The sequence below is a fragment of the Acomys russatus genome, chromosome 29, assembly GCF_903995435.1.
Source record: "Acomys russatus chromosome 29, mAcoRus1.1, whole genome shotgun sequence".
NCBI lineage: Eukaryota > Metazoa > Chordata > Mammalia > Rodentia > Muridae > Acomys > Acomys russatus.
The window spans coordinates 45,173,336-45,187,947 of record NC_067165.1 but is presented as its reverse complement, the minus strand read 5'-3'; positions in this window follow the sequence as shown (position 1 = coordinate 45,187,947).

The window sequence follows — 14,612 nt, the reverse complement described above, 5'->3', positions numbered from 1 at the left end:
GTGTCTACCATTTCCTCTCCCCCACCCACTGAAATTCTCGACACAGACATTTACATTGCTGTTGCTCCTGCTTCTAACCCCGTCACCGCTCAGAGCCTCAAAAGGACAACACCACAATCCAGTGAAATGTGCGACTCCCTGCCCCCCCTCCATGTTGTTATCTGTGCCCTGTGGGCTGAGATTTAGGCAACATCTAAATCTGCCCATCAGCCTCTTGGGCACTAGTGCTGCCTTTCAGTGACAGTTGCTGGGAAAGGGGGATCTTGGTGTCACATGGAGGGGCATGCAAGGTGAAAGTAACTCAGCCAAGGCAATTTCATTTTACTAAAAGGGTGTGCCAGGAACCTCACCAGGCCAGTGAGTGTGCTCAGCTAAGGTGACCTCTTTTTGTTATCCCTGATGCCATTGGTGGAGGCTCCAGCTTCACAGTTTGACTGAGATGCCTGATTGGTGCAAAGGGCACAGGGAAGTTGGGAATATGGGCCCTTGACTCCCTAAGCACTTTTGATAGAGGAAGAATCTTGCATTCTATGCTTACTTACTAAGCCCTTTTAAAAGGCAAGAGTAAGAATGTTGTACACAGCCAGTAGGCATCTGAAGCCCAGACTTCCTGCTCTCTTAACCACAGCAATAGCCAGGGACATGGGTGGCTTGGGACAGCTTCCTCTTTCCTTGTTGCATCTAATTTTGTTCCCATATACTTTTGAAAATAAGAACTGTTTATGCTTAATAGAGTGTTTTATGCCAAATTTTGAGCGATGGCTTTAATTTAATCCTGAGAGAATCATAAGTGTTTTCATTTATTTATTACAGTATTATATTGTCCATTTTTTCTTCAGTTTTTAGTGTGTGCATATACGTCTGCAGGTGTGTGTGTGCGTGTGTGTGTGTGTGTGTGTGCGTGTGTGTGTGTGTGTGTGTGTGTGCGTGTGTGTGTGTGTATGAGGATGTGGAAGCCAGAGGAATGCTTCTGGTGGCATCCTTGATCTCCTTTGAAGGCAGAGTCCCTCGCTGGCCCAGGATATTGTTAGTCCTAGGGATCCTCCTGTCTCTGCGTCCTCAGCACCGGATAAGGAGCGTGCCTGTTGGGGCTGCTATTTTTATGCGAGTTCTGTAGATTTTTCTCAGGTTCTCATGCTTGCCAGGCAAGTTCCTCATGACTGAGCACCTGCCCTGACGCTCCTTTACATTTTAAATGCAAAAAGCAAAAAATGTGTGAAATAAGATTTCCACTTAAGCATTGTTATGTGTGTCTGTGCTGGCATGTGTGTGTAGTGTGTGTGCGTGTACGCACATGGATATGTGTGTGTGTGTGTGTGTGTGTGTGTGTACATGCCACAGTGTGTGGAAGTCAGAAGACAGCTTTCTGGTGTCAGCTCTGGGAACTGGGGCTTGAACTCAGGTCATTGGGTTTGCTTGGCAAAAGCCTTTACCCACTGAGCCTCCTTGCTGACCCAAATAGGGATGTTTAATTTAATTGTGAGGCTTGTGCTGTTGCTCAGTGGCGGAGCCAGTCTTAGCATGTCCCAAGCTTTTTTTTTTTTTAATCCTCATTTGTAGATGGCCACTTTTTTTCCTGGTTGCTTTGAGGCTGATGGCCACAAGTGTTCTTTGTCCTCCTGAAAGTGCTTTGTCTAAATACAAAATTATGGATTTGTTATCAACATGTTATGGGCTGCTGCCCCCCTTCACCTTCTTTCATACCTGAGAAGAGGGAACCTCAGCTGACAAATCGCCTCCATGGGCTTCTGGGTCATCCCCCACCCCCTGCCCATGGCTGATTGATGTGTGTGCGTCTGTGTGGGGGTCCAGCCCTGTGTGCGGTACCAGCCCTAGGCAAGTGGTCCTGGATTCTATAAGGCAACAGGCTGAGCAGGCCATGGGGAGCAAGCCAGTGAGCAGCACCCTCTGTGGCCTCTGCTTCAGTTCCTGCCTCCAGGTTGCTGCCTTGAGTTCCTGCTCTGAGGGCCTCTGGTGAAGGAAGGTAACATGGAAGCCAATTAGCCCTTTCCTTTCCAAGTTGCTTTTGGTCAGTGTTCTCTCTCTCTCTCTCTCTCTCTCTCTCTCTCTCTCTCTCTCTCTCATACACACACACACACACACACACACACACACACACACCTTTAAAAACATGGCTTCCGTATAAGAGAGAGCATTATTGCATCTTTCTATATCTGGCTCACGTGGTTTAATGCCACGGCTTCCATCTCTCCTCTTGCAGATGACACAACTTCATTCTTTTCAATGTGATAAAACTGCACTGTGGTTCTGTTTACAAGCCAGGTTTCCTTATCTGGTGCTCATGTTCTGGTGAGCACCTGGCTCGTTCTGTAACTGAGACCCCTCTGGGTATGTTCTCAGGATTGGGTGTTTGTATTGGCCAGCGGTTCTATTTTTATACTCCGGAGGGTCCGCCTTGGGTACTCCCATGGTGGTCTCACTCATTTATACTACAGCCATCAGTGTTTAACGTTCCTTCCCATAGTAGTTGTCGGAAGACTCCGCTACTTAAGGTGCAGCCCACCATGTCTGGACAGCGTCTCTGGGCAAAGACGCCTGACCATATTCAGAGTATGACCCTGCACAAGAGCTATATGACTCAACACATGAGTCCTACTCTTTCTCCCTGACCATATGGTAACTAGGTACTATGTTATGACCAATCAGTCCTTCCCACCTGTAATGCTAAGAACCTTTATATACCTCACCCGTGGAACAATAAAATGAGCTGACTCTCTGAAGCTGATCCCATAAGTTGTGTCCATCTTCCTCATGGGCTGTCTGAACCTCATTCGTAGCTTCTGCTCCCTATGTTCCCGTGGGCTGGTGTCCACCAGGGGAAGGGATGGTCACGGTAGCTACTTTCTATTGCTATGATAAAACACTATGACTAAGGCATCTTACAGGAGGGAAAGTCTGTTTGGACTTTTGACACCAGAGGATTAGCGTCCGTCGCGGCAGAAGCCTAAAGAAGGTGCCCAGAAGCCAAGTGCTTATGTCTCAACCACAAGCGTGAGGCAGGCAGGGAAAGGAAGTGGGGGGCTTTTAAAGCCCCCACCCCCAGCATGAGGCAGTTAGGGAATGGAAGTGGGGGGCTTTTAAAGCCTCCACCCCCAGCAGTATGCTTCTCCAGGAAGGCCACACTTCTTAAGCCTTCGCAAGCAGTACCACAAGCTAGGGAGCAGGTGTTCCCATACCTGAGCCCACAGGGCAAAGCTCTCTCAAGCCACAACACAACCCCCTTGTCTTCGTCAGCACTTAATATTTACTTCCTCAGCACCAGCTCTTCTGCTTCTGGCTGGGGTGAGGTGGGATCTCTGCGTGGTTTTGACACGCATTTTTCTGGTGGCTGAAGATGCTGAACACAGTGATCTTTCTGTTCAATTCATCTGACTGTTTATTGATCAAATGATTTGTTTTGTTTTTTTACAGTGTTGGGTTGTTCTGAGTGTCTTATAGATTCTAGATATTACTCCCGAGTCAGGTGTGTAACAGGCAATGACTTTCTCTAATTTTGTACTCCGTCTTCTTGCTCTGTTCATTATTTCCTTCGCTGTGCGGAACGTTTTTAATTTTATACAATCTCCCCCTGTAAATTGCTGGTATTGTTTCCTGAGCTGTCAGAGTCTCTTGCTCTCCTCCAGCAACCAGAACATTTCAGGTCACACGTCAGAATCTTTGATGCATTTTGGACTGATCTTTATACGAGTGCCGTCGTTAGAGTCAGCTAGCGACATGACATAAGCTAGAGTCACCTGCGTGGAGGGAATGTCTGATGAGGAGCCACCTCCGTCAGACTGGCCAGTTGCCATGTCTGTGGGCATCTTCGTGACTGCTGATTGTCACAGGAGGGCCCAACCCACTGTTAGCTATGTCACCCGTGGGCAGGTGGGCCTGGGCTGCATAAGAAAAGCATACATCCATGAGCCAGCCATAAGGAGTAAGCCAGTGATCAGCGTTCCTTCATGGCTCTGCTTAAGTTCCTGCGTCGAGCTCTTGGCTTCCCTGAGTGATCAGCCGTGACCTGGGGGAGTTGCAGGATGAAGTAAGCCTTTGCCCTCACAAGTTGGTTTGTTGGTCAGTGTTTTCTCAAGCAACAGAAAGCAAGCTGGAACAAGGAGTGATGGAGATTTTTATTCTTCTACACATGGATCCTCTGTCTTCCTCCCTGAGCTGCTGTCTTTGGCACATTCGTCAAAACTCGGATGACCACAGCAGCGTGTATTTGTGCCTGGGTCCTCTATGCTGTGCCTGCATGCCTGTGAGAGGCCACAGTGCTTTCCTTTTGTTACTATGGCCGCGTAGTGCAAGCCGATGTCAGGCACCGTGACATCCTCAGCGCAGCTCGCTTTGCTCTGTCTTGCTTTGTCGCTTCAGATCCTTTTGTGTTTCCATGTGAAATTTAAGGCTTTCTTTTTCTATTTCCATGGAGAGTGTCTTTGGAATTTTGATAGGGGAATGTATTGAATCTGCAGACTGCTTTTATATTATGAAAGTGTAGCCATTTTCATAATACTAATTTTCCCAAAACATGCACACAGGAAGTCTTTTCATCTCCTATCACCTCCTCCAGTGTTTCGAGTTCTCGCTGTAGGAGACTTTTGTCTCCTTTGTTAGGTTCGTCCCTGGGTTTGAAGCCCGTTGTGCCTGGAATTGTTTTCTGATTTCACCCTTGGAGTGCTGGTTCCTAGTGTGGAAGGGAAGCTGAGGCTTGTGTCTTGGTTTCGAGTCTTGCTACATATTCCTCAAAGCGTTTACCATGTTTAGCAGTTTTGTGGTGGCGTCTCCAGTGTGTTTTAAGTGTAGAATTGAACTGTCTCCAAACGAAGAGACCTCAGCCTTTCCCTTAATATCCATGCAGTTTTATTTCTTTCCTTCACCTTATCGCTCTGTCTAAGAGTTGAAGTTTGATGCTGACCAAGAGGAGGGATTCGCCCCTGACTCGTCCCTGAGTTTAGTGGAGATGCTTTCAGTTTTGTTCCATGCGGGCTAGTCTTGCGTCTGCTGAAGTACGTGCCTGATATTCTTAGTTTCTTTGAGGTTAAATTTTGCCAATATCTATTGAGATGATCATGTGGTTTCTGTAATTAAGTTTATATATGCTTTTAATTTAATAGTTGCTATTATTATCAGTGTGTGTATATGTGTGTGTGTCTGTGTGTGTGTATGTGTCTGTGTGTGTGTGTCTGTGTGTGTGTATCTGTGTGTGTATGTGTGTCTGTGTATGTGTCTGTATGTGTATGTGTGTGTGTCTGTGTGTATATGTGTGTGTGTGTCTGTGTATGTGTCTGTGTGTATATGTGTGTGTGTCTGTGTGTATCTGTGTATGTGTCTCTGTGTGTGTATCTGTGTGTGTATGTGTGTCTGTGTGTATATGTGTATCTGTGTGTGTGTATGTGTGTGTGTGTGTGATGTCATTTGCCATTCTTGATTCAGGACACTTTTGGTGCTTCTGCTTAAATAAATATATTTCTGTAAGCTTTGCACAATAACCAAAAGCAACTCAGGGTAAAAGGTTAATTTTATCTTACATTTCCAGGTAAACAGTTCATCACAGCAAAGTTGGGACAGGAACTCAAGCACGGCAGGAACCAGGAGGCAGGAACCGACACAGAGGCCATGGAGGTACACTGTTTACTGTGGGGAAATTTTAATTCAGAACATGGCTGCTCTGGTAAGAGATCACTTCCAAAGGTCTTCTAGGTCCGTGTGATCTGACCTGAATGCAAACACGCCTTTAATCCAGGAGACAGAGGCAAAGAGGTCTGAGTTCAAGGCCAGCCTGGTATAGAGCAATATCTGTAAAGAAAAGCTCAGATGGTGGTACACGCCTTTAATGCCACACAGTGAAGGCAAAGTTAGTTTGTAGAGGGAAGCACCCATGTATGAAAGTTATGTTCAAGTGGCAGAAAAAGTGCCAAAGCAGAGAAAGGTCCGACAGAACAGGATACACCCAACTCTCAGGAGAGAAGAGAAGAAAGGGAAGCCATTTAAGAGGCAGTGTGGGAGGGGGGACAGTAATAGAAAGACAGGTTGCAGAGAGAGAGAGAACTCAGGTGAAGACCAAATGAGCCAAAGAAAGAGAAGGAGCCAGGAGATTAGAGCAGGTGGCTGAGTTAGAGGCCAAACAGAGCAATTCCAGGCCAGATTAAATAAGTCAGCTGGGAGAAGAGTTTGAGCCAGAACAGCTGAGTTGAACCAGCCAGCCCAGAGCTCAGAAAGAACAAGTAAGGGTGAGCTCATTAAGCAGTGAGTCTCAGCAGCTGGAAACATTCTAGGCCTAGGTTAGATTGTGCGGAGGCTAGAAGCTTCCAGGACTAGGCCTAGGTCAGCAGGCAGAGGCAGTTAGCCTCATGGACAACAATTGAGTCAGGAGAATAAAGTTATTTTACAGCTTACTGCTTGCTCTGCATGGATTTCTCAGCTTGCTTTCTTATAGCACCCAGGAACAGCAGTCCAGGGATGGCACCATACACACTGGGCTGGGCCCTTTCACATCAACCATCAGTGAGAAAAATGCTCTCTCTGCGGAGTACACACGTTCTCACTTAGGATCCCTTCTTCCCAGATGACCCTCGCTTGGAGCAAGTTGACAAGACACGACCTAGGCACTGGTCTCCACAGCACGCTCCGGGATGGTCCAGGTGTGTAACGAGAGCCTCCTTTAAAGATAAACAACAATTTCCTGCTGTTTGTTTTGAGACAGGGTCTCACTGTGCAGCCCTGGCCAGTCTGGAAGTCACTGTGTAGAGCAGGCTGGGTTCCAATGCTGGGAGAACTAAGAGGCCTGGATCTACTTCCTGACTGCTGACGTCAGAGGCCTAGTCTGCCATGCCTTGGGGTCCTTAGGATTTTCACTAGAGAATTTAGTCAGTTTAAAGTCAAGTTGGAAAGAATAACATCTTTGCGTTATCAGTTTTCTTATCCACGACCAAGGAGTATGTACATTTCCAATCATACGCTATGCTAAGGACCCTGAGGTGATGGCACATGACAGCACCAACTGGCAGGCGGACTGTGCAGGAAACAGCCTCCATCTGTGTATGACAGGAACTCCCGAGTGTCTCAGACAGCCGGTTTCAGGTTAACCGGGTTGGGTTATAGTTGCTATTCGTGGACCATGAGAGACGTGTGTATAGTCATCTCTTCCTGACACGTCTCTTTCTAGTTTGCATGCAAGGGCACTCAGGCATTGACTTGGAAGTGTTCACCTGTGTCCATTTTCTGGGGGGAAATTGTAGAGAACTGGTGTTGTGTCTTTCTTAAAAATTTTAAAGTTGGGCTGGAGAGACGGCTCAGTGGTTAAGAGCGCCACCTGCTCTTCCAAAGTTCCTGAGTTCAATTCCCAGCAACCACATGGTGGCTCATAACCATCTGTAATGTGATATGGCGCCCTCTTCTGGCTTGCAGGAGTACAGGCAAGCAGAGCACTGTATACATAATAATAAATAAATAAATCTTTAAAAAAAATTTTAAAGTCTGTGTGTGTGTATGCATGCACCTGTGTGTGCCTGTGTGTATGTGTGCACGTGTGTGTGCACATGGACGCAACAAGTGTTGGTTTCCTTGCCTGGAGCTGGAGTTACAGAGAGTTGTTGTGAGCCACTGACCTGTGTGCTGGAAATTAAATTCTGGTCCCTCATGAGAACATTGGGCACTCTTCAGCACTGTCGTGCCCGCCCCCCCCAGCTCAGCCCCCCACCCTTCCCAGTCCTTGAATTTTTTTGTTGGAGTTTACCAGCGAGACTGTCTAAGGCCCAGGGTTTCCTCTTCAGAGAATCATTATTGGTTCAACTTCCCTGTGCAGCTCGGTTGTTTTTGTTATTTTATGTGTTTGTATGTGTTCTTCCTGCATGCATGTCTGTGCACCACGTGCTTTTCTGGTGCCCATGGAGGCCAGAAGAGGGCGGCGGATCCCCAAGACCAGACTTACAGGTGGCTGTGAGCGCTGAGCCCTCCGAAGTGCAGCCAGCCTGCTGAGCCCTCTCTCCAGCCACATTCGTCCTTCTTTTTGTGAGTTTTCTTTGGTTGTGTCTTTCAAGGACTTGGTCCGTTTCCACCCAAGTTATGAAATTAACAGCGTGGGCTGGTGCGTGCCACTGCTTATGAGTACTTTAACACTGTGGTGTCTGCTCGGTTATTTATCCATTTCTCATCTGTGTCTGTTTTAACTGGGTTCCTTCACAATGGCTAACACTCCTTGTGATTTGGAAAGATGTGGAAAGGGCCCCAGCTGCCACCGCTCACCTGCCCTGGAGGCACCTGGTGCACGCAGCGCTCACACAGACCACCCAGCAGGCACAGGGGAGAGACAGCATGACCCAGGGTCCAGAAAAGTCAGAATCTCAAGGTAGGGTGTGGGGAGGAGGCCAGAGGAGCTGAGGAGCTGAAGTGCACACACATGCACACGCACACACACCACACGATATACACATGCGCACCCACACACCCACATGCACACCCACCACACACACGATACACACACACACACACACACACACACACACACACACACACACACACACGAAGGCTTCTGTCCCACATGCTTTATGTAACAGCATCAGATCAGGCTGCTGAGGTGTATGCTTGGGATGGAGCTGTGACAGGGTGGGAAGGAGCACAAAAGAGGGGTGCTTCCAAACTGGGGCTAGGGGATCGATCGGGGCCCTTTCCACATCTTTCCAAATCACAAGGAGTGTTATCCATTGTGAAGGAACCCAGTTAAAACAGACACAGATGAGGACAAATAACCGAGCAGTGTGGCACCAGGTTCATGTCAGGACAATGTGTGGTACCGCCACACTTCCCTTCCCCCTTTACCTTGGCTAGCCTGACTAGAGAGTCCCATGTACTGAGCTCACTGTGTGTAGCCACAGACTCCTTAGGCTCCCTATACAAGGGGTCATGTGACTTGCCCAGCAGAGGCAGTTTGGCTGCTTCCCTCCAGTCTGGATGCCCCATCATCTTCCTTTTCCTTGCAGAAACACCAGGCCAGAGCATCCAGCGAAGATGCTGAACAGGAGTGGCGAGGGCTGACACCTTTGACTTTTTAAAAATATATTTTATTAATTTATTCATGTTACAGCTCAATGGTTATCCCATCCCTTGTATCCTCCCATTCCTCCCTCCCTTCCATTTTCCCCTTACTCCCCTCCCCTATGACTGTGACTGAGGGGGACCTCCTCCCCCTGTATATGCTCATAAGGTATCAAGTCTCTTCTTGGTAGCCTGCTATCCTTCCTCTGAGTGCCACCAGGCCTCCCCCTCCAGCGACATGGTCAAATATGGGGCACCAGAGTTCATGTGAAAGTCAGACCCCACTCTCCACACAACTGTGGAGAATGTTCTGTCCATTGGCTAGATCTGGGTAGGGGTTCAAAGTTTACTGCATATATTGTCCTTGGCTGGTGCCATAGTTTGAGCAGGACCCCTGGGACCAGATCTGCCCGTCATAATGTTCTTCTTGTAGGTTTCTAGGACCCTCTGGATCCTTCTATTTCCCCATTCTCCCATGCTTCTCTCACCTAGAGTCCCAATAGGATGTCCTCCCCTCTGACCCACTTTCCTGGTAAGTGAAGCACTCATATGCGTAAAAGTTTTTCTTAATTAAAAATCAAAAGTGTCTGTGGTACATTGACACCTTTGATTTTTAAAACTTTTACGCATATGAGTGCTTGGTCCACACACATACATGTGCACCAAGTAAGTGCAGTGCCTGCAGAGGCCAGAAGGGGACACCAGATCTTTTGGAGCTGAAGTTACAGAAGGTTGTGAGCTCCGGTGTGGATGCTGGGAATTGAGTCCCAGCCCTGGGTCCTCTGTAAGAGAAGCAAGTTCCCTTACTCACTGATCCGGCTCTCCAGCCCCACACTCTTGATTTTTTATGAGCTTGTGAAAGCGTTCAGTTTTCTACTATCAAGTATGACATGTGTAGATGTTTGTGTATGTCCATGTTCATGTGTGTGAACGCATGCATGAGTGTGCATGCGTGTACGTGCGCGTGTGTAGCCCAGCAGTCAGTGCTGCATGCCCTCCTCAGCCACTTTCTGTTTATATATTGATGCATTAGTTTTGCTGAGGTGAACAAATGCCACAGCACAGGCCTGAAACACAGGACACCTTGCTGGGGTCCCTTCCTGCTGTAAGCTCCAGGCAGCTCAATCTTCTGCCTCACTTTTTGAGACAGAGTCTCTGTCTGAACCTGGGGGGCTTCCCGGTTTGTCTAGGCTCACTGCGCTGTGAGCTGCAGGGACCCACCTGCCTCTGCCCCTCAGTGCCGGACTGACAGACACATGCCGCCGCACCCAGCCTTGTCTGTGGTGCCAGGTAATCTGAAGTCAGGCCCTCATTCTCGCTTGTGTGGTAAGTGCTTAACTGAGCGAGCCATCTCCCCAGCCCCTGTGGTCTTGTGTTTAAACTGACTCCCTTGACTTGATTAAGGCAGCCCCTTACTTCTGATACCTGGTTTTCCTCTTGAGGGGGAACTTATTTTACAAGTGCCACATATGTATCGAGCTGAGGCGCTGTGAGCATGCTCAGTCCTCAGTTCTGTTCCCGGGTGGCCTTACACTTTAGGTACATAGCACTTGATCCTGTATTTCTGGGAGAATTACAACTTGTTGGAGTAGGTAGGTATACAACCTTCTGATTAGGAAAAACAAACAAACAAACAAACAAACAAACCACAATTATATCTCATAATTTTTGCTTCTTGCTTTGAATTGTTGCCTTGGGCAGGTTTTTGACCTTTGTGAATTTTGTGTGGCTCAGAGCTAGGGTTTCCTGCATCATTTGTTTGTTTATTTGTTTAAAACTCTTGGGCTTTGTCCCAGAAGATGGCTAAGAGCCTGAAACTCCCTCCAAAGCTTGCTCTCAAATGTTTTTGAGGGGTTTGGGTGAGCCTTTCCCCTTGGGCTGTCTCAGGCTTGCTCTGGCTTCTGTCCCAGGTGGGCCTCCTGAATGACCCAGGTGCTCAGGAGGGTCAGCTTTCAACAGTTGGAATCCAGACACTTGTAGCCTCATCTCTGCCCTGTTTATCCTTGTGGTGTTTCATCGCGTGCAGGCGAGCATCCAGCCCAACCCCGTGGGATTCCCGTGCAGATCTGGGGTCTCTCCTGAGACAGAACAAGCTCAGGTGCCTCCCAGCTGCCTCTGGCCCCCTACCCTGCTCCCGTCCATAGGACTGCCTCCCCCGACTCCTTACAGGAAGTTCCTTGGTTGGAGCCAGGGCAGCGTGGGAGGTGTCTCTTTTCTGCTCACAGCTCAGTGTCTTCATATGTCATTCCGTTTGGTGTGTGCAGCTTTTTCAAGGAAAAGGCGAGGCTGATCCCAGATGCTCTGCTATCCGTGTTCGGCCTCTCTGTGATCCAAGCGTGCATGTCCCCTTCTGTGAACACGTCGAAAACCTCAGAATTTACTGCCAAACAGGAAGACTGGACCCCTCCCCAGCAGGCTTTGCTCCGCCATCCCAGCATGCTTTGCTCCGCCATCCATCTTGATGCCCTGTGCATCAGTTCCCCCGTGGATGGTAGCCTTATTCGCCTGTACACTCCTGACCGTCACCACAGGCGGAAGCACCTCGAGCGCAGAGTGCAGCTGACCACCTCCACCCTGGCTTGTCCTTCATCCTTAGAGCGCGCCCAGCGGTTTACCTTGCCAACGGATTGGAATAGTAAAACAGTACGTTTCTGGCTGTGCCTGTCACCGCCCGCTGGGCACATCTGCATACTAGGGATTGCTCAGTTATTATTCATGCTTTATCTCATTTAACCGTTAAAACCACCTGAGGAGACAGACATCACGGCTTCACTGAAAGGTCACATGACCCTGAGGCTTTTATATGCGAAGCCTGGGATTCTCTGACAGGCAGCCCAGCCCGACTCAAAAGGTTCTTCACCCTGGTTAACACCATTCGCCGGCCTCATAGCCGTGTAATAAAACCCCACCACTTTTTTTTTTTCTTCGTTTGTTTTTTGTTTTGTTTTGTTTTTGGTTTGTTTCTTTAGTTCTCAGGTCATATGATCAACGCTTCTCACGGAACACAGAGGGAGAGCCGGGATCCCAGTGAGCATGAGCTGCAGCCAGGCAGTTTGTCCGCGGCGTGTCTTCTCAAGGCAGAGGGCCGTCAGTGATTCATCTCCGCTCTCATTAGAGCAATTATCCAGCTAATGGCTTTGATTTCGACTTGGCTGAAGTAGTCGCAGCAGCTGGGGAGTGTTGGAGCGTGAGCAGATGGGCGGCAAGGAGTTCTCCAAAGGAAGCCCAGGGCTTGATCTCATGGCCATGGGCAAGGAAGCGAAGGAATCTGGGCTCTGGGCCCCAGGGGTGCTCTTCCACACCAGCCTCCTGCAGTTGTCGGGGAGACTCTGTGTCCTAGCTGTTCTCTGCTGACGTAAGTAGGCAGCGACTGTTGAGAGGTCCTGGCAAGGTGACTCCTAGTCTGCAGAGACTGTCTCCCGTCCATGGTTCTTGGGTGCTGTAGGCTAGTGGGGCCATGACTGTCACCTGAGCTGTTAAACCGACACATTTGGAGGGCTGTTTCCATCAGGAGGGGCTGGGGTTGTGCTGTCCTGCACAGCTGGATTGTGTCTGCCTGGCCGCCACAGGGCCGTTCTAAGAACCCTCCCAGTCATAGCCCTCCCTGCACTTGGCCCGACACCTCTGATTTCTGCCTCACCTGGGCTGGTCAAGGCCCCCACCCCCAGCCACAGGGGTGGGAGTTCTGGTGAGGAGGGTTGGATGAATGGAAGCCTCCCATGAAACTTCCTCCTCTCGTCATGAATGAACCAGAGATAGTCACATCTGGAGCTTGGAAGCCATGCCCAAGAGCCGAAGGGACACAGGGACATTTTCCTCAGACCCCATTGAACATCTCAAACTCGTGTAGGAAACAGATTTGTCGCTGAACGACGTTCACCTTGACTGAGGAGTGGGCCTGTTGCTGCTGTATGGGGTTGGGGTCTGTCAGGGGAGGTGAGACGAGCAAACAGTGAAGGAGAAAATACAGAGGTTAATGTACAAAAGCTGCCCTCAGGGAGAGAGCTGGAAACCCTTAGCACGCTGGGGCTTCACTCAGCCTAGGGAGCATGCTCAGAAATGCCCCCTCCACCCCGAGAAGGCAGGAGAAGCAGATACTGTGTTAGGAACCCACAAATGGCCACTGGAAACTCAACCTCTTCTCTCTCTTCCTGCCCTCTCGTGGCCAGGCTGGTGGGGGTGGGGGGAGCACGGCACCCCCCCCAGGCCCCTCCTCACCCCGCCCCCTCTCTCTCCTTTCCAGCAACTGTACACGTGACTCTACACAATTCATTGCCAAGACTCACTGTACCTGTGACAGCCCCACTAGATGGCCGAGGTACAGCATGCACGCAGCCTGTTTTCCTCACAAGGATGGAGGAGCCGCAGTTTGCAGTCACAGGTGAGGGAGCAGGGCGCATCACTATAGTCTTGTCTCAGGTCTCTCCTCCTCCTCTTCTTCTTCTTTTTCTTCTTGCGCTGACATAACATGCTCAGAGGACCCATGCATCCATGTCCTGTAGAACGCCAACCTCCTTGATGGCTTGCCTCTCATGGGAGAGCAGTCAGAGGTGAATCTGTGGGTGGCAGATCTCTGCACTGTAGAAAATGAAAAGATGGCCCTTAGGTGGTCCTCCATGTCAGTGTGTCCTTGGCTCCGGTGGCCTGAGTTGGGCCAGAATAGTGTCTTCAAAGCACAGGGGACAGCCTTGCATGTCTCACCCCCTCCTGTATCTACTGTAATCAAATTCCCAACAAGAGGAAGGGCTTATGTCAATTATTCAGTAGTAAAACCCTGTGGGGTCTTTCCAGGGAGATGCACGGGACAGAATGAGGCCTTGCTGACACAGGATGTATCTGCTTTGCCATTTCAGGCTCTCCGTTACTGTTAGGAGCCGGGGACACCCTTGTCAATGTGCTGCCTAAACCCAAGGTCCTTTCCTCCTTAAGCCAGGAAAACAGCCAGTCTTTATCACCTCTGTTTTCCGGCCCCACCTGGCTCGGTGTCTTGTACACTGTGCATACTCAACCAACACTGGATGCGGAGATGAAGTGTGTTTAAGCGGCGATGGGCATGGCAGAGGAATCGGCCTCTGCTGCAGGCTCACCTGGGGCTGCACTGGTGATGCACACTGAGTCTCCAGGAGGCCGTCGCACAAGGAGAGGCCCCAGTCCCATGTGACGGGAGCAAACATCACAGCATCTCTCGGCACACCACCCCATGGTGGCCAACACTTTAGAAAACTTGTTCTGGAGAGCAGAACTTTGGGGCAGAGTCCCCAGGGCCACCTGGTGTTGGAACATTCCTCAGCTGTTCTTCCAAAGCCGATCCCTCCTTGAGGCCCATTTTAGTCTTTCAGCACCCTGACATGTCTCCTCTGGCCACCCCTCCTCTCAGTGACCTTGGCGTTCTTGGCCATCACCACAGGCTGGCACTAAGAAGGAAGTGTGCCCAGCAAACCCAGGGGCCACATGGCAACAGTCCCTGTTTTACGTATGTGTTGCTTATGGGACACTCCTTGCTGGTGGCAGGTTGGTGCCATTTCCTTGCAGGACTGAGCAAGTGGTTGTTTGGAGTGAGCACGTGCACAGTCCTT